The sequence below is a fragment of the Balaenoptera borealis genome, assembly GCF_965194805.1.
Source record: "Balaenoptera borealis genome assembly, chromosome: 13".
Classification (NCBI taxonomy): Eukaryota; Metazoa; Chordata; class Mammalia; order Artiodactyla; family Balaenopteridae; genus Balaenoptera; species Balaenoptera borealis.
Window position 1 is genome coordinate 82664745 of NC_138870.1, and position 26625 is coordinate 82691369.

Consider the following 26625-nt stretch of genomic DNA (forward strand, 5'->3'; position numbering starts at 1 on the left):
TTTATTTCTGGGCTCTCAATTCTGTTCCATCGATCTGTCTGTCTGTTTTTGTGCCAATACCATACTGTTTTGATTATGATAGCTTTGTAGTATAGTTTGAAATCAGGGAGCATGATAATTCCAGCTTTCTTCTTCTTTCTCAAGATTATTTTGGCTATTTGGGATCTTCCATGGTTCCATAAAAATTTTAGAAATATTTGTTCTAGTCCTGTGAAATATGACCTGAAATTTTGATAGGGATTGCATGGAATCTATAGATTGCTTTGGGTAGTATGGACATTTTAACAATATTAATTCTTCCAATCCATGAACATGATATATCCTTTCATTTGTTTTTGTTTTCTTCAATTTTTTTCATCAGTTTCTTATAGGTTTCAGTGTACAGGTCTTTCACCTCTTTCGTTAAATTTATTCCCAGGTATTTTGTCCTTTTTGATGCAACTGTAAATGGGATTGTTCTCTTAATTTCTCTTTCTGATGGTTCACTATTGGTGTAGAGAAATGTCACAGATTTCTGTATACTGATTTTGTATCCTACAACTTTACTGAATTCTAAATTACTAATTACTGTTATTTGTTCTACCAGTTTTGGTGTGGAGTCTTTAGGGTTTTCTATATATAGTATTATGTCATCTGCAAATAGCAACAATTTTACTCCTTCTTTTCCAATTTGAATTCCATTTATTTCTTTTTCCTGTATGATTGCTATGGCTAGGACTTCCAATACCATGCTAAATGAAAATGGCAAGAGTGAGCATCCTTGTCTTGTTTCTGATCTCAGAGGAAAAGCTTTCAGCTTTTCACCATTAAGTATGATGCTAGCTGTGGGTTTGTCGTATATAGTCTTTATTACATTGAGGTCCATTCCTTCTACATGCTCTTTGTTGAGAGCTTTTATCATAGATGGATGTTGAATTTTGTCAAATGCATTTTCTGCATCAGCTGAGATAATTGTACGGTTTTTATCCTTCATTTTGTTAATGTGATGTATGTTGATTGATTTGCAGATGTTGAACCACACTTACATCCTTGGAAAAAATTCCACTTGATCATAATGTATGACTTTCTTTAATGTATTGTTGGAGTTGGTTTGCTAATATTTTGTTGTGAATTTTTCATCTATATTCACCAAGGATTTTGACCTCTAATTTTCTTTTTTTGTGGTATACTTGTCTGGTTTGGTAGACAGGAAATGCATGTTTTGGTATCAGGGTAATGCTGGCTTTGTAAAATGTGCTTGGAAGGTTTCCCTACTCTTCAATTTTGGGGATGATTTTGAAAAGGATACATATCAAATGTCTTTGAATGTTTTGTAGAATTCATCAGTGAAGCTGTCTGGTCCAGGGCTTTTGTTCATTGGGAGATTTTTTAAATACTGCTTTAATTTCCTTATTAGTAGTCAGTCTATTCAAAATTTCTATTTCTTCATGATTCAGTCTTGTATGTTTGTATGTTTCTAGAAATTTATCCATTTTTTTCTAGGTTGTCCAACTTGTTGGCATATAATTATGTGTAGTAGCCTCTTATGATCCTTTGTATTTCTGTAATATAAATAGCAACTTCTTTTCATTTCTGATTTTATTTACTTGAGTCTTCTCTCTTTTCTTCTTGGTTAGTCTACTTGAAGGTTTGTCGATTTTGTATATCTTTTCAAAGAACTAGCTCTTAGTTTCATTGATTTTTTTTCTTATTTTTGTTAGTCTCTATTTCACTTATTTCCACTGTAATCCTTATTATTTCCATCCTTCTACTAATTTGGGGATTCATTTGTTCTTTTTTGTAGTTCCTTTAGGTATAAAGATAGACTGTTTATCTTGGTTTTTTCTTATTTCTTGAGGAAGGACTGTATTACTATGAACTTCCCTCTTAGAACCAGTTTTGCTATATCCCATAGATTTTTGTATGTTGTATTTCTGTTTTCACTTGTCTCTAAATATTTTTTGATTTCTCCTTGATTTCTTTGATGAACCATTAGTTGTTCAGTAGCATGTTGTTTAATCTCCATGTTTTTGTGGCTTTCCCTATTTTTTTCTAGTGATTGAGTTCTAGTTTCATATCATTGTGATTGGGGAAGATGCTTGATAGGATTTCAATCTTTTTTAATTTATTGAGATTTGTTTTGTGACCTAACATGTTATCTCTCCTGGAGAATATTCCATCTGCACTTGAGAAGAATATGTATTCTGCTACTTTTGGAAGGAATGTTCTGTACAGATTCTAAAGTCCATCTGGCCTAACGTGTTGTTTAAGTCTAATGTTTCCTTATAGATTTTCTGTCTGGATGATCTATCCATTCATGTAAGTGGGATGTTAGACACTTACTATTATTGTATTGCATTAAATTTCTCCCTTTAAGTCTGTTAATATTTACTTTATATATCTTGGTGCTCTTCCCATTATTTTATTCTTTACAAAAAACACCCTATGGATTTATTTCTCAAACACTACACAATCAGTAATACTGTTATGCATTTGTTTGCTCATTTGTTATCTCTCCTTCACCACTAGAATCTAGGCTCAGTAAGAGCAGGACCCTTATATGTCTCATTCATCATTGTATACCCTGTTCCTGGCACAGTTCTTGGAGCATGGTGGCCTCTCACTAAAAATTGAGTGAATGTATACTTTTTTGCATGATAAACACATTAAGCCTGTATAGAAAATTTAGACACTCACTCTTTCAAATATTTCTAACTTCTCATGTAAATTTCAGTAATACAAAAAGCAAATTATGAACCATAAGACAAGCTAGTATTCCATTATTCTCTAAGACCAGACTTTTGAAAATTGGCTTATGAAATATTCAAAGAAAAGCAAAATTTTATTTAATCTAATTCAGAAAGAAATCTGACTTTAGTTTAATTGCTGTAATTGTAGTGAATGTCACTTTAAAAAATACCTTGGTTAAATGGATATTGTTAACATTAATATAATGTTTTCTTTTGATAATTAGTTTCTTGAAGCCTGTGGTTAGGAAATCTTTTCATTTTCTAATTAGTTTTCTTTTTTTGTTTGTTGTTGGGTTTCTTTCCTGAATAGTTAATTACATTTCACAGTACTTAGGGTAGACAATACACAATCTCTTTTATCCTACTCTAGATTTAACTTTTCATTTGGAGTTTTGTCATCCTATGCTGACTTCTGCTTTGGGTTGCTTCAAACAGTGACTTAAAAAGAAAAATCTAGGTAGCACACTATGTAAATTCGAATCAAGAAAATATAACACTTTGCAAGTTAAATAAATACTTTAGTCTCAGACGTGGGCATTTATCCTGCTCCTACTGTATGGATGATTCTAGCAAAAAGTAAAAATAATACAAATGGCTGTAGGAAAATAGCATGTGTTATATCCTGCTATTTTTTAATAGGCATCTTCAAAGAGATAACCTCCTAAGAAGAGCTTATCTAATCTGAACTAAAAACATAAAGGGATTTCTTATAAATGGACTGACTTGTCTTGAAGTTGACATGTCAGGATTAATTATTAAAATAACATTTTATTTATGGAATTTTGTAAGTTAAATTACTCCAAAGCATGTAAAAAGAAAAAAATGATATTAGCCAGGCAGTTTGCCACAATTAAAAAAAAATACTAAATTGCACCACATCTTTCTTTTACGCCATTATTCAAAAACCTGGGAGTAGAGCTTTGTTCACCAGCCAGCAGTAAATATATTGGTTATAATGTCAATGAACATTAAAACAAGCTCACCAAAACGGAACTCATTATTCTTCGAGGCACATCACTATTGGCATATGGTACATTCATGCCATGACTTTTCATTGTACAAGTGGGTTATATTTCTCAGAATGATTCTTTTTTTTTTTTTTTAATGCTTAAACTGGCATTCATTTTTATTTACTGCAGATCTGAGAAGCTTTGTGTGGAAAAATACATCTTTAAGTAAATATAAATTTTGTCCTTGGTGACAAGCTAATACATATTACACCAGGGAATTTGGTAGAGATTGATTTCTGTTTGTGGGTAAGAATAAAACTGGCATGTTTATTCTTCTATAAAGTTCATGAGGGAAGGAGATAAAGAAAAGATAGATTTTTGGAGTGGTTCTAATTACAAACAGATTACAGAATTGATATTCTATGACAGTAATGGAGAAGAATACACTTCGATTATGCAGTGATGTAGAATGGTGGATTATGGACCTGTGACCTGGTGAATAAATCGGAGGCAAGAGTGATTTGCAGGGAGAAGCTTAGTGTTGAGTTTTCCTAGGTTAGGCACATCCTGAAATCAAGGCAATCATCTGAATAATTCTCTGCCAGACTTGGGACCTGGGGTTGATCAGAAGCAGCAGATCATCTCAATAATATCAGAAGAGAAGCATACTTTCCTCCATAGGGAATAAGTACATCTGTAAGACAATAACAGCTTGAAAATCACATTTTTAGTCATAGGAAATACATAAAACATAAAAATATCATTTCTCTTTCTCATCTTGGAGCCAAGTCATCAACAAATGTATGGTTTTGTCTTTTTTCCATTCTATGCACAACGCTATAAAGATTCAAAATGAACATAATCAAGGTGCATCAGGCATAAAAGTAAGGCTATAAGGGAAGAGGTAAAACAGTAACACAAACAAATGTACATTTTGGCTATATTTAGTTCCTAACATTTGGATACCAAGCACTGTTTTTCCCAGAAGGGATGTTAACTTGCCAAACTCTCATTTGGTGGAACACTACGTAGAGCTTATCTTTTCTTCCCTTACATTTTAAAAGGCTATCTGTTTCCCTCTTTTGAAATTACTTATTACATAAATCACTTCAAATCTTTTCTTGTCCCCTTTTCCTCAAATGATCCTAATGTCATCCCCTAGGGACAGACAGATGCAATTTAGTACCCCAAATCTCTACTTTAATTTATTTTATTATTATTACTAATACCTGACATTTCTCATTAGGTCCCTGACTTTACTCAGTGATCCTGTATTAGGCTCAACACTGGAAGCTTGGCATTTGCCCCACATTTCTGTTTTCTTTTCCATCTATTTTTTGGCCTTTTTGTGTTATGACCAATTTAGCAAAACAAAATATGAAAACTAGAACTAAAATTTGTGCATTAAATTCTTAATTTCACAAGTAGCCCTTTGCCTGTCTCCCTAAAAGAGTAAATAAGTAATAAATTAAGACATAATTTAGGAAGAAAAGGTTAAAATGAGATGATGGCTGCATTTGAGAATAAAAGTCAGCTATTAGTTTGTAGCGGCAACTTGCACACAATGACTGTTGTTTCCACAGTTCCCTTCCTGGGGAAGGTGCATGCCTCGATGGCTGTTCTGAACTAAGTACATTGTCTGAACACTGCAAATATTAAAATCTTCAATACCTGCAATTTCTCATGGATGGTAAATCTAGTAAATTGAATTCTCCTAAGTTCAACGATTACATTTTAGTAGATCTATATATGTGAAAATTTCTCTATTAGGACTGCAAAAATAAATAAATAAATAACTGTGTAATTCCACCCTATAATAAGGTAATGATAACTATATGAGCTAATATTTGTTGCACTTACCTATACAGCAGGTCTATTTTATATTCATTATCTCATTTGATTTTCTTAACCACCCTATGAAGTGGGTTGAATGAGTGGGACTTATCAGGTATAATCATAAGCATTTTCATTTGTCTCCCAATGTTTCTTTAAAATTTGTACAGTGAGAAAGTTCTTTCCACCCGACCTGGAAACATGGTCAGGCTCCATAATTTCTTTGACTTCTCTTAAGGAAGCAAAACTCCTACAGTCACTTTAAGCCATAAAATATAATCTCAATTTTAGTATATAATTTATGAGGCATATTTAAGGTAAAATCTACTTCTTCCTGAGCCCTCAAAGTCCCATGGTTCACATTAAGCATTCCTACCCAGGGCTACTTGCTCATCTATGCAGACCCACAGGACAAATTCTACGAAGATCTCCACACCTGTAAACACTCATGCCTTCTTTTAAAAAATAGCTTAGATCAAACGTTTATTAAATACAAAAGGATCTTATAAGGTATGTATAAGATGGAAAGAATAACAGCACAATGAACCCCTAAGTACACAATATCCAGTTTAAGAAATAGAACGCTTTGTGTGCCCTTTTTACCTCCATTATGCCAATGCATCTTTGTATTATGTAGCTGTAGTTCATTCATTTTCTCTATAATATTTCATTGTATGAACTTACTATGATTTATCCATTTTATTGGGTACTATGGATTGACATTGTGCTTTTAAATTGCATTTTCTTAACTACTGATGGGATTGAATGTCTTTTCATATGTTTATTGTTCATTCCTATTGTTCATTCATACCACCTCCTCTGTCATTTGTGTATTTTTTCTATTGTTTGTCCTTCTCTTACTGATTTTTAGGAGTTCTCTTTCATATGTATATATATCCTGACCCCTAGTCCATTGACTGGTATAGCAGTTAACATTTTCTGCCAGTGCATAGTTTGTCTTTTCATTTTCTTCATGAGCATTTTTGATGAAGAGAAGTTCTTAAACTTAATGCAATGAATATATCAATAATTTCCTTTATGCTTTACATTTTTAAAGTCTTGTTTAAGAATCCTTCTTAATCACAAAATTTTACAGTGTATTATCCACCTGGAATTGATTTTTGTATATGGTATGATATGAAACTCAATGTCTTTTTTATCCATATGAATGATCCTCCCAGCACCATTAATTGCATTAGATTTCCATGTATCTGTGAGTCTGCTAGAGGAATTCTATATTCTGCTCCACTGACCAGTTTGTCTATCCTTGCAATAATGACACACTATCTTAACTACTAAAGCTTTATAATAAGTTTTGACATTTTGTGTGCCACACTCCCACATAGTTTTTCTCCATCAGGCGTATTGTGGCTATTATTGGCTTGTTGCCCTTCCATATAGATTTTAGAATCAGCATGTCACAATTCACGTACACAATGCAACACAACAAAACAATGATTATGATGACCTTAACTCCATAGGTTAAGTCAGTGAGCACTGACATCTTCACCATGGCTTGGTGATATATCTCAATATCAATAGGACAATTCCTTCTTTCTTAACTATGGTTTTCAATGTTGCCTTGATTGTTTGGGGACATTTGTTTTTCCATACAAATTTTAGACTAAGTTTACTGAGTTCTTCAAAACATCCAACTGAGATTTTAGAGATTGCATATGTGTGAATTAATCTGGAGAAGAATTTACTTTTCCATAAGGGATAGAACCACCAAAAAGCATAAAATGTCTCTTCATTTATTCAGAACATCTTCTCTCTCTTTTATTCAAGTTTTAAGATATTCTCCATAGAAGTCTTGCGTGTTCCATTTAAGTTAAAATTCTTTGTACTTGTTGCTGTTGTGGATGGTTTTTACTTTAATTAAATTTTCTGGTTGCTTATTGCTTTTATAGAAACTGCTATTAATTTTTGTACTTTGGTCTTGTATTTAGCTATTTTGCTAAACTCTAACAGTTTGTCAGGTTTTATTATTTTTTAAAAAATCTTTCCTTCCAATCCTCATTTCTATAATTTCTTTTTCTTTCCTCACAACACTGACCTGAACCTTCAGTACTATGTTAAACAGTAACAGGGATATTGGTCCCATATCACACACTCCTAGGCCTGTTATAATCCTTCACTAGGCTTCAAGTGCAGGAGAAGGAGTAGGGACACCCACAGGCCAGCAGCAGGTCTTGAGGTTATATAGTTTGCAACAGTGGGAGCTGTGACAAACACCTGCATCATTTAATTCCAAAGACCTTGATCTTTGCACTGTGCTTACAAAAAACACTAGAATTTAATTTACTTTAATAAATATGTATTGATCACCTATTAGCACTAAATAAATATACTGAGTCACTGAGGTTTCTGCATAAAATTTGTATTATAATTTCATGAGAAACACATTTATAAATATATATATGTATATATATATATAATATACTACTCAATCCAAAAAAATTTAAAAAACAAACCCTTGGAATTTTCTCAGCAAGGAGACCCCTCAAACAGATTCATTAACCAGAAGACTGAACAAGAACACTGTCATTTTTCAAAGCATTAAATCATCCAAGTGAAATCATAACATCAGTTTTATAAAAGGAATATTTTACTCTTCACTTGAATAGTAGGCCTTAAAAGCTAAAAGTTAGTCATTTCAAGTTTGCCCTTCTTTCACAGTGGTATTTGATTATTCATAATGAGAAGCCAGTGCCTTTGAAAGTAGACTATAAGAGGAAATAGATCTTTTTTTTTCATTTTCCTAGTGACTGCACAAATGAAGGACCTCATTAATCAAGATGACTCCATTGAAAAGCTGACACTGGACACATCACCATGCAGTTGTCATTTTTGGCCCCCTGTGATCTATTTCAGTTTCATACACTTGCAAAACAAGTTTTATCCCCTTGCACCCAATCAAGAATCTAACTGATTGTCTTCGAGTATTTGAAAATTATTATAGGAGGGAAATGCATTCAATGAACATTTATTAAGCACCAACAAGGCTCTATGCGGCAGGCAAGGCTCTCAGGGTACAGAGAAAGATGTAATCACCTCCTCACATTTCTCCAAAGCCAGAGGGGAGACACAAAGTAAGCAGAGACTTCCAATAGCAAGGAATAAGAGCTGTAATCAAGGTCTGTTGTAGTGTTTTGAAAGTACAGATGGATAATGTACTAGGTATCTATTACTACATAGTATTACTACAAATTTAACAGCTTAAAAATGATACATGATTATTTTCACCCAGTGGGTCAGGTCTTAGCTGGGTCCTCTCTAAGTTCTTACAAGGCTACAAATAAGATGTCACCTGGGGCTGTGGTCTCATCTGAAGTTTGACAGGGGAAAAATCCTCTTCCAAGTTCACATGATTGTTGAGAGCCCTCAATTCTTTGTAGGCTGCAGTAATAGTGGTCCCGGTCTCTTGCCAGGTAACATTGGAGGATGTCCTCCAGTTTCTTGCCATGTGGCACTCTCCATCATTGCAGCTTGCTTTTTCAAAGTTAGGTTAGCAAGGAAGAGAGAGACTCCAGCAAGATGGGAACTACAAATGTTTATAACATAATTAAGTACAAAATAATAACACATTCTGTCTACAAGCAAGTCACAGGTTCTGCCTATACTCAAGGGAAAGGATCCCACTGGGGCATGAAGACAATACAATGGTTCTGTCTGACTCAGATATTTACTCTGGCCCTAGGGTGCTGAGTCCTGAAAACACGGATGGATGCTCCAGACAATTCATCTCATAGCATAAGAGAGCAAAGACTAGTCAGAAACTTCAAGTAGTTTTTGGAACTGTTATATGGTGGGAAGGGGGTGATCATGGGCTGAAAATGGATGCTAATCATAGTAATCAACTTTTCAGAGCACTTACCATGGTCAAGTATTTTTCAGAGGAATTTACATGTGTTGTTTCCCATTAATCTTTACAACCCTTAGTCTGCTTGGACTGCCATAATAAAACACCATAAACTGGAGGTTTAAACAACAGACACTTATTTCTCACCATTCTGGAAGCCGAGAAGTTCAAGATCAAGGTACCTGCTGATTCAGTTCCTGAGAGAGCTCTCTTTCCGGCTTGCAGATGGTCAGCTTCTCACTATGTCCTCACTTGGTCTTTCCTCAGTGTGTTCCCATTGGTGGGGAGCTGGGGAGAGAAAGGAAGATTTTCCTTTTCTTATAAAGTGAGTAATCCCATCATTAGAGTCCCATCTTCATGACCTAATCCAACATTAATTACCTCCCAAAGGCCCCACCTCCAAATCACCATGTTGGGGGTTAGGGTTTTAATATAGGAATTTGGGGGAGAGACAAACATTGTGTCCATAAAAAATCCCATGATGTTACTTTTATTAATATCCCCATTTTGCAGATGAGGAAGTAGAAGTGGAAAGAAGTTTAGAAATGTTTCCCCAGACAGGTAAAGAGAGACCAGGTTATAAAGAACTTTGTATTCCTTATCAAGGAATTTTAATTTTATCCTGAAGATACTGAGGGAATATTTAAGCTAAGGAAGAATATAAGCAGTTATACTTATTGGAAATTCTGTGTGTGTGTGTGTGTGTTCAGTGATTAGGGTCAGGGAATAGTGCAATAGTATAGACAAGTGATGCCGAGGAGCTAATCTGCGGCAGAAGAAGAAGTAAGAATGGAGGAGAGGGACTAACATTAAGATATATTTAGGAGAGAGAATCTACAGTGCTAAGGCACTATTTGAATGTAAGCATTGAAGGGATCAGGGATGATCAGGGATGATTCCCAGGGTTCTGATTGGGTAACTGAGTGAATGATGGTGCCACTCACAAAGAGAGGTTGGTGGAGTGGGTTTGTAGGAGAAGAGGAGACAGCTGCAAGTTCAATTAAGGGAACTTCAGTGAATTCAATTTTTGTTAAAGCAGGAGGTAAGGTCGTCAGCTAATGTATGGTGACTGAGGGCATGGCTGAGAGTGGAGGAGGTCTGAAACGTTGCTGTGATGGATGCAATCTGAAATTAATAGAAGGTGAAAAAATCATGGCTCTATACTCAGGCCCAAAGGAGGTTGGAGAACATGAATTTGTGGTGGAGCCTAGCATTGGGCTCATTGTCTCATTGGGTGTCTTTTGTTCTGCCAGCAGAGAAAAGAAAATGAATAGCGGAAGTTGTTCAAGGATGGAGATTGGCAAGAGGGAGCATCAGGAGGATAAGGGAGCATTTTTACTGTGAGCGTGGCACCATGGCTGGGTGGAAGGTAAATAGAGCCAGAATAGAGAAGGTACTAGAAGAACTGGCAGAGCATTGGGTGTCAATGGAAAGTTCACTGTCTTCCAACTACATAGAGAACAAAATCCAAAGCACTGACCAATACCCATAAGGTCCTACACGATCTTGCCCCTGGCTACCTCTCCAAAAGTCCCAAGCTATATCTTCACCAGTGTCATAGGTATGGTCCTGTTGCATGATGTTGGCAACTGCTGCTTCTTCTGCCCAGATCATTCTTTCCCAAGTTGTCTACATGGCCCCCTCTAACTTCATTCAGTTTTCTCTTTTCATCTTGACTTCTTAGAGTGGCCTTCCTTGATCCCTTATCTAAAATAGCACCTATTTTCACTATCCACCCCCTTACAGAACTTTACTTTTTATTCTTAGTAATTATCATTATTAGACACTATGTTATATACTGTCTCTTTATTTTCTGTCTCGTCTACTAGACTATAAGTGCCAAGAGGACAAAGATTTTACAATATCTTCAAGTAATTCTTGCATATATTTCAAAAACCAAATAATTTTAATGTACAATGTAAAGTCTTGCAGTCCCCTATTCATTCAGTTACTCTTCTAGAAGACAGACACATGTATTGAATTCTTGTGTATTTCTCCAGGCTCCCCATGCAAATATAAGCAAATACATGTTCTTAGCTTTCTTCTTTTTTTGCAGAAAAGGGCACATATTAGACACACAACTGGGCTTGCTCTTCTGTTGCAGACCTTTCCCAGCAGTGCATAGCAAAAGTCTTCATTTTACTTTTGTTTTAGAGATTTAGAGTCTTTGGATTGTTTGATTTACAGCCACCTAGTGTTTCATTATATAACTATACCACAGTTTATTGGACATTTGGGAGTTTTCTATTTCTCCTATTTAATAAATAGGTAACATTGTACATACATTATTTTATCTGTGTGTAAATATAGCTGTAGATTAAGTTCCCCAAGGTGGTTCAATGTCTACATACATTCATAATTTTTATAGATAATATCAAATTCTCCCCACCCCATAGGGATTGTGCCAATTTATACTCCCACCAGCCATGTGTACAAATGGTGTTTCCCCACAGTCTTGCCAACAGTGAATTTTTTGCCAATCTGAACGATGAAAAATGGTATCTTGGTGTATTATTTTGTTTGCATCTCTCTGACTACGAGTAAAGTAGAGCTTCCTTTCTTATGTAGAGGTCTTTTATGCATTTATATGCATTGTTCTTTTCTATGAACATGAAATAAAACATGGCACTGTGAGCTGTTCTGGGCAGAATGTGCATCCTTACATCTGCCAAAGGATAAGGATAAAAATGATGCTGTGACTCTGACTGTCTGGTACTCTTCTTCCAAGATGAATGTCTGGGCGTTCAGACCTGACTGCTTAGCTCTAACCACACTCCTTGGCCTCCCATTATTTTTCCTTCTATCTTTGACTCAGCTAACCTAGGGTTATCAGCTCCTCTGGCCTTGGATCCACGTTTTCATCAATGTCTCCTCTCCTTCTGCTTATTGTTGTTCAGATCTAGTCCCTCTCATCAACTCCTTCTTGGGCTCAATGTTCTACAACCTGCTCTTGGACTCAAGGTTCTACAAACTGCCCCCTTCCTGCCTTTGTCCCCAGAAAGTTAGGTGTTGAATACAGAAAATAAATTTTCTTTTCTTTCTTGCTCTTGTCTTTCAGCAGTAAGTGAAATCATTTGTAATTACCAAAGCCATGTGCTGGTAAATTCCTCTCTCTCAAAAATGTGGACAGCTGTCATGGAAAATGACTTCCTAAACTCATATGACACTTCAACAAATCAGAGGATGACAATCACTAAAATGAAAGTGTGTCTTTCAAGTCTTTGGGGGGAAACATATAATCTGTTTTTGAACCTCTGTATGGTGTCACTGGGTTGTTTGGTAGGTTTTTCTTTTGTTTGCTCTGTGTATTACGAAAAATGATCCTATTACTGCAAATTCAATTGAATTTAGCAAGAATTTATTGAGCACCTAGTAATGTTCTTAGCATTGTGCTAGAGGTTGTGGGGAAAATAAATGAAGTGTATGATATACCCTTGCCCTCGAGGAGTGTAGGATTTTAAGAAGAAACAATATGTATGCAAATAATCCAATTAGCCTGGAAACCCACAGAGTGCAAACATGGAAAAGTAGAGAATAAAATAAGTCATCTGGATATAAATTATGTTCCAGACACACTGGAGCATTCATCTACACTGGACAAGTCAAACTTGTTCCTTCTTTAGGACTTCTGTCCGGAAACCTCTATCTCTAAGCCATGGAATAGCTAGCTTCTATTTCTGATCACTCAAGACTCAATAAGGCCTTCTGGTTTTTTGTTTTTGTTTGTTTGTTTGTTTGTTTGGCTGTGTTGGGTCTTCGTTGCTGCGCGTGGGCTTTCTCTAGTTGCGGCAAGCGGGGGCTATTCTTCGCTGTGGTGCGCTGGCTTCTCACTGTGGTGGCTTCCCTTGTTGCAGAGCACAGGCTCTTGGTGCGTGGGCTTCAGTAGTTGTGGCTCGCAGGCTCTGGAGCACAGGCTCAGTAGTTATGGTGCATGGGCTTCGTTGCTCCGCAGCACATGGGATCTTCCCGGACCAGGGATCAAACCTGTGTCCCCTGCACTGGCAGGCAGATTCTTAACCACTGCACCACCAGGGAAGTCCCAAGGCCCTCTGTATTAACCAGTCTAAATTATCCAGCCCTCTCCAGCACCAATAACACTTTCTCTTTTTTATTTTCTCCATACCATTCCAGTCTCTGAAATTGTTTTATTTATTTGTTTACTTGCCCAGTGCCTTCCTTCTTCCACCAAATGTAAGTTCCAGGAATGCAGGCACTTTGGTTTATTCCCTTCTATATTCCCAAGGACTATGCCAGTGCCCTGTACATGGTAGTGGCTCAATAAATCCTTGAATTAATGAAACAAATGGACAAAATGGATGGGACTGACACTAAGAGAGATGAGAAGAAATCAAAGTCTTGCTGGTGTTGCTGGGTGTGGCTTCATGGAAGTGGCAGCAATTTAGGTAGTATTTGAAGAATTATGGCATTTTCATTGAAAAAAAAAGAAGGATCCTAACTCAATTATCCAGTTAGCTGGTAGGTGTCTTGATGGAGAGAAGATTTAACAGGCTTTTAGAATTATTTGTCTTCTCACCATAGAGATGTGTCAAAACCACAAGATCCACTCCCAAGGGGGACAGCTGTGCTTTTCAAAGCACTGTACACTGAAGAGTTTCCTGAATTGTGAAGGAAGAAGGGCTCCTGTTGCCACTGGTAATCCATAAAAACCCACCAGGATGGGCTTCCTTGGTGGCGCAGTGGTTGAGAGTCCACCTGCCAATGCAGGGAACACGGGTTCGAGCCCTGGTCTGGGAAGATCCCACATGCCGCGGAGCAACTAAGCCCGTGAGCCACAACTACTGAGCCGGCGCATCTGGAGCCTGTGCTCCGCAACAAGAGAGGCCACGATAGTGAGAGGCCCACGCACCGCGATGAAGAGTGGGCCCCGCTTGCCACAACTAGAGAAAGCCCTCGCACAGAAACAAAGACCCAACACAGCCAAAAATAAATATAAAATAAATAAATTAATTAAAAGAAACGTTTAAAAAAAACAACAACAACAACAACAAAAATCCACCAGGATGCTTGATTTTTGCCAATGACAGAATCTCCTTTGGTGTTCAAAAGTACACTTAATATTATTAGAGGACATTATTCCAAAACAAACAAACAAACAAAAACTACAAGACTTGAAACAAACAAACAAAAACTACAAGACTCGAAACAAGACTCGAAAACTACAAGACTCGAAACAACTACAAGACTCCAAACAAGACTTGAAACAAGGACATTATTCCAAAACAAACAAACAAACAAAAACTACAAGACTCGAAACAAGGAGTATGAGGGAAGTTAAATTTCATGTCTCAGGAGATTCATGTGGTGATGAGATTAAGTATATTTTTTGGAACTTATCTTCAAAGACAGGGTCAAGCTCTATTGCCCAAGAAATAACCTAGAGACACTGTTGTTCTCCTTTTCTTTCCCAATCCAGTCAGTCACCAACTCTCATTAAATCTACCTTCTTATAAACCTCTTCACTTCGTGTTTTTCCCAGTGCTACTTCCTTTGAGTAATTCTCCATAGCTCTTACTTGGGCTGGCTGCCATAGCCTCCTAACAGAATCCCATGCCCTCATCTTGACTTTCCACATTGTAGTCAAATAAGTTCTAAGAAGCAAATCTGGCCACATCACACCCCTATTTAAATGTGTTAAGGTTAAGGTCCTCCTGTTATCTCATGGATAAATTCCAAACTCCAAATCATGATATTCAAGCCTATTAATGATTTATCACTTTTCTCTCCCCCTAGACTTATCCCTCAATATTCTCCTAAAACTTTCCCCATCGTCAGTCACCTGTACTCTACCTTAGAGACATATGGAGCTGCTTGTTGGTCCCTAGACTGGCAGCACTATTTCTTGTTTCTGAACATACATTCTTTTACCCTATTGACCCTGCATCACCATTCCACTTATGCTCTTACCTAAGCAACGTTTCCATGTCTCAATGATGCCTCTCCAGTCTTGGCTGCCTAGTACTCTGGGAAGCTTTTCTAGACAGTCCCCCTACTATTCAACCAATGTCGTCTACTCACAGTGCCTCCATCCTCTACTTCCCACTGTTGTACTTATACTCTATCTTAATACCCTGATTCTCCCAACAGCCTGGGAGATCCTTAAGATCAGCATATGCCTTATTCATCTTTGTGTCCATAGCATCTTACGTAAGTCTGGCATGGTTCCAATGGGCACCCAACACACATTTGTTAACTTCCAAAATAAGATACCCATTGCAAAAGACAGGAAGAAGCAAAGACTAGAAAAGTCATGTTTGCCAGAAGGTAACAGTTGCAATCTTATAGTATCAGTCAAGAAAATGCAGGTGGGCTGGGGAGGGTGGGATTGGATATAAAAGTCTATGAGTTCAATGCTGTGAAGGAACTGAAGACACAGCCAAGAATGAGTTTAAGTTCTTATTTTCCCAGCAAGGCAGCAGCTGGTGCCTGGCAGAAGGGGAAGAGTGTTGCCATGTCACTGAACAGCAGTCTTAAAGAGTAGCCACTGAGCCAGCAGCCTAAACATTCTTCCCTGGGCCAGAACGGGGCTGCAGGGAAAAGGTGGCAGCGCAGCAAGCGTCAGCTGGAGAAAGCAGCAGAGGCCATGGCGGCATACTAGCAGGGCAACTGCTTCTCCAGATGAACCCAGTTAATTAAGACTAATAGGGCACAAGGCCAGCCTGAAAGGTTAACTACCCAAATTTTAGTATGTAGCTAAACACACTGTTTATAAAGTCTCCCATGCAAAGAACCTCAACAACACCCTTCCTTTGCTTCCCACCACCTATATCCCGCCCGCCATCAAACCTGGATCATAATATCTGATAAATGTCTTCACACATTCCTTCCATCCAACGTTCTTTGCCACAACTTTTACTCAGGCCTTAAGACATTTAATCTAGACTCTCTTTAACAGCCTACTAACAGATTTCTGTGTACAAAAATCATCAGTCTAAACTCCATATTCCTGGATTTTATATGTCTATAGAAACTGAGCAATGTCACGTCACCTCCTTCTACCTACTTAAGGAAGGTGCCTTTAGTTGTTTTCACCTATTAAAAACCACCCTGAGTGGTGGATTCCTCCTAAGAAGCTATATCGAGGTGACAGATTATATGATTTAGAATGGCCCCCAGATGCCATAGTCTAATGAGAATTCTGTTAATCCGTCAGCTCCTTAAGACAATAGCATGTGTTATCAATGGTTCCTGCTATAGGACAGTGACAGGCAGTGACTCTCTTCTTAGTGACTAGAGTCCCTTCTCAAAAAATCTGCTTCCCTGACCATATCTGTGGGTAGATTTTATACTTGCAGTCTTCCACCTCCTCTGCTTTTTATCTGACTGCACTTCTGCTCCAGCAAATGACTTCAGTTTTCTATTGGGATAGCAGCTTAGTTGCTTAAGGACAAGTTCTCTTTAATCTTTTGGTCCTCCCCTGCTAAAGTTTGAAAACTTTGTTTTTGTTTTTTTGGTTTTTGTTTAGTTATCAGAAGTCTGGTCAACACCTAACCCTTTCAAAACTCCTTTATGAAACCTGGTCTCTTCAGACCCCAGGAATTACTGTCTATGTCTGCTTTTAGGTCCCCACTTTAACATTATTCAACTTATTTATTCTCCTATGAACTTGTCAGGATGGTCTTTTGATCTATGGAAACTAGGATGGTGACTGACACGTAGTAGCTCCTTAGTATTTAATAAATTATAAAGGAACTGATATAGTGCCCATCGCATCACAGTTTTCACTAAGTGGTGTCTCTTGGGTATATGAATAGATGCATGAACAAATGAATGAATAAACAAACATAGATGTTGGATGATTTCATCAGGGGATAAAAATGCATGAACTGCTAGAATTTCCAAGGGAGACCTGGTGGGTGGTATCTTTGTTGAGGTGCGCAGGCTCCTCATCGCAGTGGCTTCTCTTGTTGCGGAGCATGGGCTGTAGGTGCGTGGACTTCAGTAGTTGTGGCTCACAGGTTCAGTAGTTGTGGCTCACTGGCTCTAGAGCGCAGACTCAGTAGTTGTGGTGCTCAGGCTTAGTTGCTCCGTGGCATGTGAGATCTTCCCGGACTAGGGATTGAACCTGTGTCCCCCTGCATTGGCAGGCGGATTCTTAACCACTGTGCCACCAAAGAAGCAAGGAACTAGTTCTTTTTGATGTCTAAAGGAAAAGAGAAAATTATCAGTCGACTTGAAAAGCAAATACTTTGCATAATTATTTTATTAATATTATGAGTGATGCTGGGCCCATTTGCTGTAAAGTGACAACCATTTCACAGAAATTGCTTGGGGCCAGTTTGGGGATGAAAAGTGCTCCTTTTCAATGTGTGCTTTCATGTGCCATCCACAGGGGCAAGGGAGAGACAAAGAGCTAACTTGGATCCCGTTTAGAAGAATCAGTCTGTTATTACATACTCCAGCATCTTTCCCTGAAAGTCTTGAGGCACGGGACTGACTACACAAAGAGTACACGACCATAATGTATAATCAACAACTGGCCCAAAGTTAAAATGCTTCCAAAGGATGAATCTATGAAATCCACAGGAAGACGCCGTCACAGTGCCCAGCTCATGAGGCCCCAAGAAATGGGGAAAAGGCAAATGTTTCGGTGAAGGCAAAGACAGTTGCAGCCCTAATGAACCTCAGAAAATCTTGCCTTTGCCTTTCTAGCACCTTCACTCTGACTCTCAGGGTCTTGCCTTGAGAATTCACTTTCTTTATTTTTTACTCTTTACTTAATTTGGCTACCTGACTCTCAATTTTGCAATTCCCATCGTGACCTCTGACTCTAGCCCCCAGCCAATTCCTGTCTAACTGGTCTTTGCTCTTAGAACTCAGACACCGGGTTCAGCTCTCTAGCTTTTGCCCATTTCAGGACATCAGCTCTCCCACACTACTCTTTCCCCCACTTAGACTTCATCTGAAACTTGACGCCAAAGGCAAGTAATTTCAGCATTTTCTTCCTCTCAACTCCTGATTGTTTACTATCTGTCAAAAAATAATACTGATTCTTTAGATCTGAGAAAGCAGAATTCTACTGAGAAGAGGGAAATCACTAAAGCCCAGAATAGGTCAAAGAATGTGTGAAAGGAAGTAAGAGATAGAAAAATAATGTTTCCGTTAATTAATTTATACCCTACTTTTCTCTAAAATAAAGTTAAAGGTATTTTCAGATACAAAAATTTATAACAAGGTTAGAAAAACCAGCAAAGAAAAGACCAGTTAGAACTCTTGGATCAAGTTATCAATTTGAGTGATGTTCAAAATGTATTATCATAAAACCTGATACACTTGCCAGAGGTTAAGCACAAATCTGGCCTTCAGCTTATCCTATACAATTTTTTATTCTACTTTTATGACTTTAATCTACATAATAAAAATTTACTATTTTATTATATTGTCACCATAATAAAATTGTTGAAAGTCCCATCGTGTTCCATTTTATGGTATCACTGGCATGAATCTCACTTTTTCTTCCTTTTTTCATTTTCTTCATCATCCATGGGATAATACAAAAGAGACTGACTGGAATAATCTTGGGCTATTGGTAACAAGGCAATGTCCAGTTGAAGTCTGACTCAAAGAAACTTTCACCAAGACTATGTAAATCCCAATACTAGAGTCTTCTACCATCTCTTTTCTGCTCCTTTTTTCCATTGCTATGGAAACCCACGTAATTAAGTGGAGGAAAGGTCTCAGAAACTATCTTGTTCTGGTAACTTAGATGGTTCTTTGTGATTCCAAGATTTACAGTGTCAGCAGTTATGTTCAGCTTTGTGTTTTGAACATCTCAAATTACATATAGTTTATATATATATATCTGCAGGAATGTTTATCTATGAGAAAAAAACAAGAATGGAAAAATAGCTGAGACTGCAGAAAGAATGAAAGTAGGAGCAGAAAAATATTATAAAAATCTAGACATCCGACACTACTCTGCCTTGAGGAGATACTGCCAGGTTCCTACAGATGCTGGCACTGGGGAGAATGGTGTGGCTGTTACTGAGTTTCTGAATGATTATTGAAATTCCTCAGGATTTCAGTGTACTACCATTCCCTTCACATTCTTCTGTGGTTAGACATGTTGGTGATCCCCAAATTCCTGCCCTTAAAAGTACATCTACATACACATCTTTACTCATGAAAGGTTTTCCACATAAAGATATTTTCTTGGGCTTCCCTGGTGGCGCAGTGGTTGAGAATCTGCCTGCTAATGCAGGGGACACGGGTTCGAGCCCTGGTCTGGGAAGATCCCACATGCCGTGGAGCAACTAGGCCCGTGAGCCACAACTACTGAGCCTGCGCGTCTGGAGCCTGTGCTCCGCAACAAGAGAGGCCACGATAGTGAGAGGCCCGCGCACCGCGATGAAGAATGGCCCCCGCTTGCCGCAACTAGAGAAAGCCCTCGCACAGAAACGAAGACCCAACACAGCCAAAAATAAATAAATAAATACAAAAAATTAAAAAAAAAAAAAAGATATTTTCTTTGAGAGAGATTCTTGGTGGAATGAAGAGCTTCAACTCCGCATTCAGATTTCCTCTTCTTAATCTTATCTCCACCATTCAGTAGCTGTGGGGCTATAGACAAGTTACTTTACTTCTCTCTGTCACAAATTTCCTCTTTTTCAAAATTAGGATAATGCTAGCAGCCAATGCTATGGGGTAAGTTACGAAATTTAGTTAACATAATATCTAGAAAGGGCCTAGAAAAGTATCTGATACATAATAAATGCTCAATAAACACTGTATATAATTTCCTACGGTGGAAGTTAAACTATGTTTTTTCAGTTATCTGTGAACCCCCAAGCACACATGCTAAGGCTTCATCTTATTTGTACCTTCAGATCGCAGAACAGTGCTCGCTGTATAGCAGGTACTCAAATAAGCTCCATGAGGGCAGGGACCCTCTGTGCTGCTGACTGCTGAATATCCAGAGCCTGTAACAGTACCTGACACCCAATGGCACACATTACACTTTTGCTGAATGTATACTTATTTGCAGAACTAAATGTAAGTCATTTGAAACTCATGAGGACCTGAGCAGGAAATAGTTCATCATATTTGCTATTGTGGCTTGGAATGCTTGGAGTATGAGACTGGAGACAAGTAAGTTTTCAGTGCCTGCGTGTGTGGCAGGGGCAGGGAGGAAGGAAGGGAGCTTTGTATAAGCAGGGAGTGCAAGCTGGGGACTCAAGGAAGAGGCAGAACATGCCCAGAACAGAAGGCTGCAGGATTGCATTGGGAAGTGAAGTGGGAGCCCAGGAGACCCCAAACTCCTGGGAATGGGGTTGGTGTGGAGAGAAGAGGGCAGGAAGAAAAAGGCAGGTAGAGGTGCCAGAAAAGTAGACTTTGCTTCTTTCCACTAAGACAGCCAAAAGAAAGGAATAAAGTTCTTCTCCAGAACAGTTGCTGACACGGTCAAGCTGTGAAAATGATTAATTAGGTAGTTTTCATTAAATTGAGGGACCATGGCACAGTGGAAAGAATAGGATGCCGGGGTTGGTTAGAGCCAATAGACTTGATGTACAATTTGGTCTGTGCCACTCACCAGTACGTGACTCAACACCGAACCTCAAGTTTCCTGATCCTCAAAAAAGGCCAATACAACATCACTTACTGGGTTGTGGTGAGGGTTAAAACTTCCACTGAGACAGGGCGCTTGAAGCTTCTCTGTTTAGTGCCTGGCACCTAGTGGGTCCTTAATAAACGGTAACTAGTTGTATTGAAATTAATCACAGTAATCAGGCCTCACAATAAAAACTGACATAGGGCTTATCAAACGAATTCTCTCCACCGCATGAAAGAAACATGAGAACAAGCCCAAATTAGCTTCCTATTTTCCAGCAGAGGAGACTGCTGAAGGTCATAGCAGCCATCTCGTAGAGAAAGAAAATGACATGGAACACTGGGTCCCTGCTCACCGGCAATGAATGCCCACCCAATTAAGCAGATTAAACATTCACTCCTTGTGATGAAAAAGCCCCATGCAGCTGAGCTAGGCCGCCGTCTCTGCTTCCTAGTCCAGAGCCTCTATCTGTTAAATCACCCTTCCTTTGCCTTCCACAGTCAGGAAATAATTGGCACTTGTTTAATGCCAAATTTACATTTGTTTTGCATGGGAACAAAATTTGCTTGCAAACAGCTATGTGTGTGAGCAAATGGGCATTTGTGCTGGTAAATAAAATAGACATGCAGTTTTCTAGTTTGCAGATGTATTATTCAACAAAACAAGCAGAAATGGCCTTTAATTTTCAGTTATTCCTAAGTACTTAGGAACAAATTGTAGCAGAAAAGCCCTTTTTATTTTTGTCATTTATGCCTGTTCCTGAGGTTTTCACATTTGTCCTAGATGCATATGTTATCAGAACTGACTAGAATTTCAAAACTTTTAGATTAAATCTCTTTGATGAAGCAATTTAGAGATTTACCAAATATTTGCTGAGCACCTACTATGTGCTGGTTTGTAGGGATTCAGAAATGAAGTCACAGTGCCTGCCTTTGGGGGATCTTGCCAGTCACAGAGATTGATTTGTAAATGGAATATGACAATAAAATAGAAGAATTACCCTGAGAGAGTGCTCTGTGACAAGTTAGGGAGCAAAAAACCAGAATCATTATTTCTGCCTGCACAGTTGGAAGAGATGGTATTTGATTTTAGCAGTGAAAGCAAAGAAAGAAATGGGTTTCCCAGGCTAAGGGAAAAGCATGGGGAGTTGTGAGAATCCAGGATTTTGGAGGGCTTTTTAGTGAGGGGGATTTCATGTGTCTGGAAATGGGTAGTGGGAGGATATGAAGCTGCATTTGAAGGGCCTTGAAAGCTGTGTCAAGAATTTGGACTTTATCAATGCTTCTCTAACTTTAATATGCATGTGGATTACCTGGGGATTTTGTTAAAATGTTCATTTAATTCTGTAGATTTGGGATGGAGCTGGAGATACTGCATTCCTTACAAGCCCCTAAGAAGTGGAATGCTGGTAAATATTTAACAACTGGCTCTGGGGCCAGGGATCAGAAGGGCATTTTCCAATTCCCATGGTATAAATACTCCCACCATGGCCTATTTCAAGCTGTCAACATCATGCCAGTGAAGGTGATGTTGGAAAGAGATGTGTACAATTGGCTTTTTGAAGCCTGTGCAAGCTGGCAACAGGACACCATGTCCCCGAGGTGTTGCCCAACCTTGCTGGCCCAAGGATCCCTCTTTGAATAGGAAGACTCTAGTACACTGGTTCTCAGCCTTGGCTGCCATGAGAATTACTGCGGGATTTTTTGAAGCTCAGGAAGGAGAAATACAGGAAACAAGCTCCTCCCAGGCCCAATTCACATATTCAGCAAGTACTTTAAGACACAGTGGCAAAATGGTCAGAATAGCTTTATTATTTTCCCCTGTTCCTTTTTGTTCCCTTTTGTGTTTCCACTTTCTCACTCCAAGAGCCTAGAGCTCTTATCCAGTTGTCATTTTGCTGACAAATATTGTTTTTTCTTCTCCTTCTAAGAGCCCATAAATTCTATTTTCCTTAAACTTTTTTGTCTGTTTCCAGTCCTCTTAAGGAAAAAGAAAACCTTTATTTCTCCACTTCAGACTCTGGCTGGATATTGGTCAGGTATGGAACAATCAACTCTGTTTCAGTAGGTATTATTATAATATAAGCATTATAAGGCCAACAGAGCAGGAGATGATTGTCATTGAAAAGATATTTTATTATACTCACAGATCCCAAAAGAGGGAGTACACATCACACTATGGGAGGCCACATGAGAAAGGCTTGGTGTAGGTTATAAGGCAGAGAGGCGAGAATTACGAGCAAGAGCTTTTATTGTGGGAAGGAAAAGACAAGGCAGAGTAAGCGGGTTTAGGATTGGCTAGTTTGAATATTTTCAGTGGGTTCTGGAGCATAGCGGCTGTTCCTGGTTATCTGGTACCTTCCTCTGGGGTGATTAGGGCCGGTAGATAGTGGCTCAGAGACTAAGAGCCCAAAAAGGAAGGTGGTTGGGGGTGTGGACTCCGGATTGGTTGGTTTATATTTGAAAAGCACGTCCCCAGGAGGAGAACTTCTCTGGAGGAGGAGGTGGGGGGTTGACCAGGAAGGCAGGAGGTCAAGGCAAGTTGACGCAGACCTATTATCAGGTTGTCCAGAATAAGGCATGTCCAACATATGCCTGCAGGACAGATGTTAAAGCATCAAGTTTATAGACACTAGAAGCACAGTTACTACAAACTCAGAGTGAGATATACTTTACTTACAACCCCTTTACCTTGAATTTTAAGAGTAGATACATTTTAACACAAATGACTCTCTGGAGTAGAGTCTTTAATATGGTATTATCAGCATTTATCCTATTATTCAATTCAACAAAACTCTGAGTACCTGCTACTTACCAGAGGGAGCCATGAGTGCTGAAGATGGGGAAGGAAATGTGCCAGGAACAGGGAGTGATGGAAGGAGAATGAATATAACACGATTTGGGCCATCCTGCTCCTTGCTACCTAATGGGAGAGACCAGTATGCAAACAGCTACCTGGAAAGCAAGGCAAAATAAATTGAGGTTTACAGAATCTAGAAGAAGAAGATATAATAGGTAATCCCTGTGGGATGCTGATTGTCTCAGCACATCTTTGACAAGAACTGAGTGGAAGACAATTAAAAGTGGAAATCACTCACAAACCCCAGAAAAGCAAATTTTCTGTGGTGTTGATTGAAAGGAGGATAATTTTCTCAGTATACCAACCCTCCAAGTAGTACGCAGGGTGTTTTTGTTCTGAAAATTAAAGAGTTTAACTTGTAATTTTGTCTAGAGTGAACGCTACTTCCTCAGCTTAAGGGTCAGCTGCTGGAATGTTGGAGGACAGTGTGGATCAGTTAGAATATGTTGGCAGAAAAAAACAGAAAAACTGCCTCGTGGTAATTTAACCCATAAAGATATGCATTGGTCCAAAGGTGAGTGGTCCCCACTTTGATTTGGTATTTGTGGCAGATGGAAAAATGGGTATAATTCTTTGTAGCTACTTCCACCAGGAGACTGAGCCTTTACCACCTCTTGAGTCTGGATTGCCTTGTCGCTTTCTTGAACTAATAGAATGCAGCAGAAGAATTGTTGGACAAGTTTTGAGACTAGGCTTCAGGAGACTTTATACACTTCCACTTTTACTCTTGTACTCCAACTAACCATAATATTCCTGGACTAACTTACAGGAGGTGAGAGACCATGTGGAATAGAAACGGGCCATTCTAGCTGTGTACTCTCCCCACCCCTGCCTACCAACCAACTCTCAACTGACCTGACAGCTGACCATGGATGCACGAATCAGCCCTGAAGACCCACCCAGCTCAGCCAGTCCAAACTGCCACCTATAGAATCTTTTTTTTTTTTTAAAGGAATGTGTTGGATTTGAGGCTGATGCTTTTTTTTTTTTAATTTATTTATTTTATTTTATTTTTATTTTTGGCTGTGTTGGGTCTTCGTTTCTGTGCGAGGGCTTTCTCTAGTTGTGGCAAGCGGGGGCCACTCTTCATCGCGGTGCGCGGGCCTCTCACTATCGTGGCCTCTCTTGTTGCGGAGCACAGGCTCCAGACGCGCAGGCTCAGTAGTTGTGGCTCATGGGCCTAGCTGCTCCGTGGCATGTGGGATCTTCCCAGACCAGGGCGCGAACCCGTGTCCCCTGCATTAGCAGGCAGATTCTCAACCACTGCACCACCAGGGAAGCCCCACTTACAGAATCTTGAGCTAAATAAATGGTTATTGTTTTAAGCAATATTTTTGGAGTAACAAGAGCTAGCACATACATCACCCTCATGATGTCACCAGGAAGTAGGCTCTTTCTGCTTTTCTCTCCTGCCATCAACTGTGTATCATTAGCAGTAGCTCCATTATGGCTAAAGGATGGCCACTGAAACTTCGAGCGTCACATTCTTATACTATAGCACCACGAGATAAAGGAAGGAAAAGAGGAAAAAAAAAAAGCCTCTCTTACTGGTCCAGCATTTTGCCAGGAGCATAAGCTCTCTCAGACAGCTCCTAGCTGATTTCACTCTGTGTCTCACTGGCTGTGACTGATTCACGCAGCCTCCCTAGACAATCCCTGGCAAATGAGATAGTGTATATAAAGTCATTACATATTTATATGATGTTTGGATCACTTATGATTATTTTATTTTTTATTTTTTCTGTTTTTGCCTCTCCTTGCCTTTGGCAATAGTCCTTAATTCACAACTTTCTGGACAGCATCAAGTTCAGTCTAGAAAAGTTATAGAATGAAGTGAGTTTTGCAGGTGGAAAGAAATGTTATTAAGTAAATTGGCTATCAGTGAGAGGAAGGCCTTCTGATGTCAAAGTGAGAGAAAACTAAGTTGTGAGAATATGCACAGTAAATTAGTCATAAAATTTAAGAACATTTTATATAAAATGAAAGTCAAGTGAGAAGAGAAATAGCTAGAAAGTTGAGAAAATTGGAACTGTATATGTTTGGCATTGGCATATGATTGGTTTGGCATATGATTGGCATTTAATTTCAAAGCAAAAACACATTTGCTATTAGTAGGATTTCTAAGTATGCTAGATGAGTTGACCCAGGCCTCATAGTGAAGCATTTGACACTTTAGAAGTCACCTCAAGCATCTGATTTGTTCATAGACATCTGTAGAGAAAGTTTGAGTGTGCATACACTTTTAGGTCCAGAAAGTTTGGGAGAAGGGTATTTTATGTGACAAGCAATCCAGCAGAGAACATCCAGCTCATAAGACCATTAATTTGTTTGGTACCTTTAAAGTTAGCATTCTGGTAAAAGAAAATCTATACAATCACAACAAAGTTGCTTATTTTCTTATAGTAATATCCCTGAGAAGCAGATACTCTGAATAAGGCAAAAATGTCATGTTATTAAAAGAACAACTTATAATTGGGATTCCAATAACTTGCAACTGAGGTGTAGTTATTTTCTGTAAGAAGCTATCAAAACAAGGAGTTTTCTATCACCTGTGGAGCAAAATCAAATACTTGGAGGCAAAGGAAACTCGCAAGAGCATACATTTTTATCTTGTTTGGGTTGAAATGAATATTCCCCCACTGAATGCTTTTAGACAAGCTGCCACCCTGGTGTGAAATATAGGCACAACCAGTAGATTGCATTTATAATATGAAATTTAAAGTAATTTGACTGTGATTGAAAAACAAAGAAAACAAGGGGTTCAACTCTTGAGAGGACTTAGAGAGGCTGTGATGATATGTCCTTAATACTTGAATTGCATGTAGG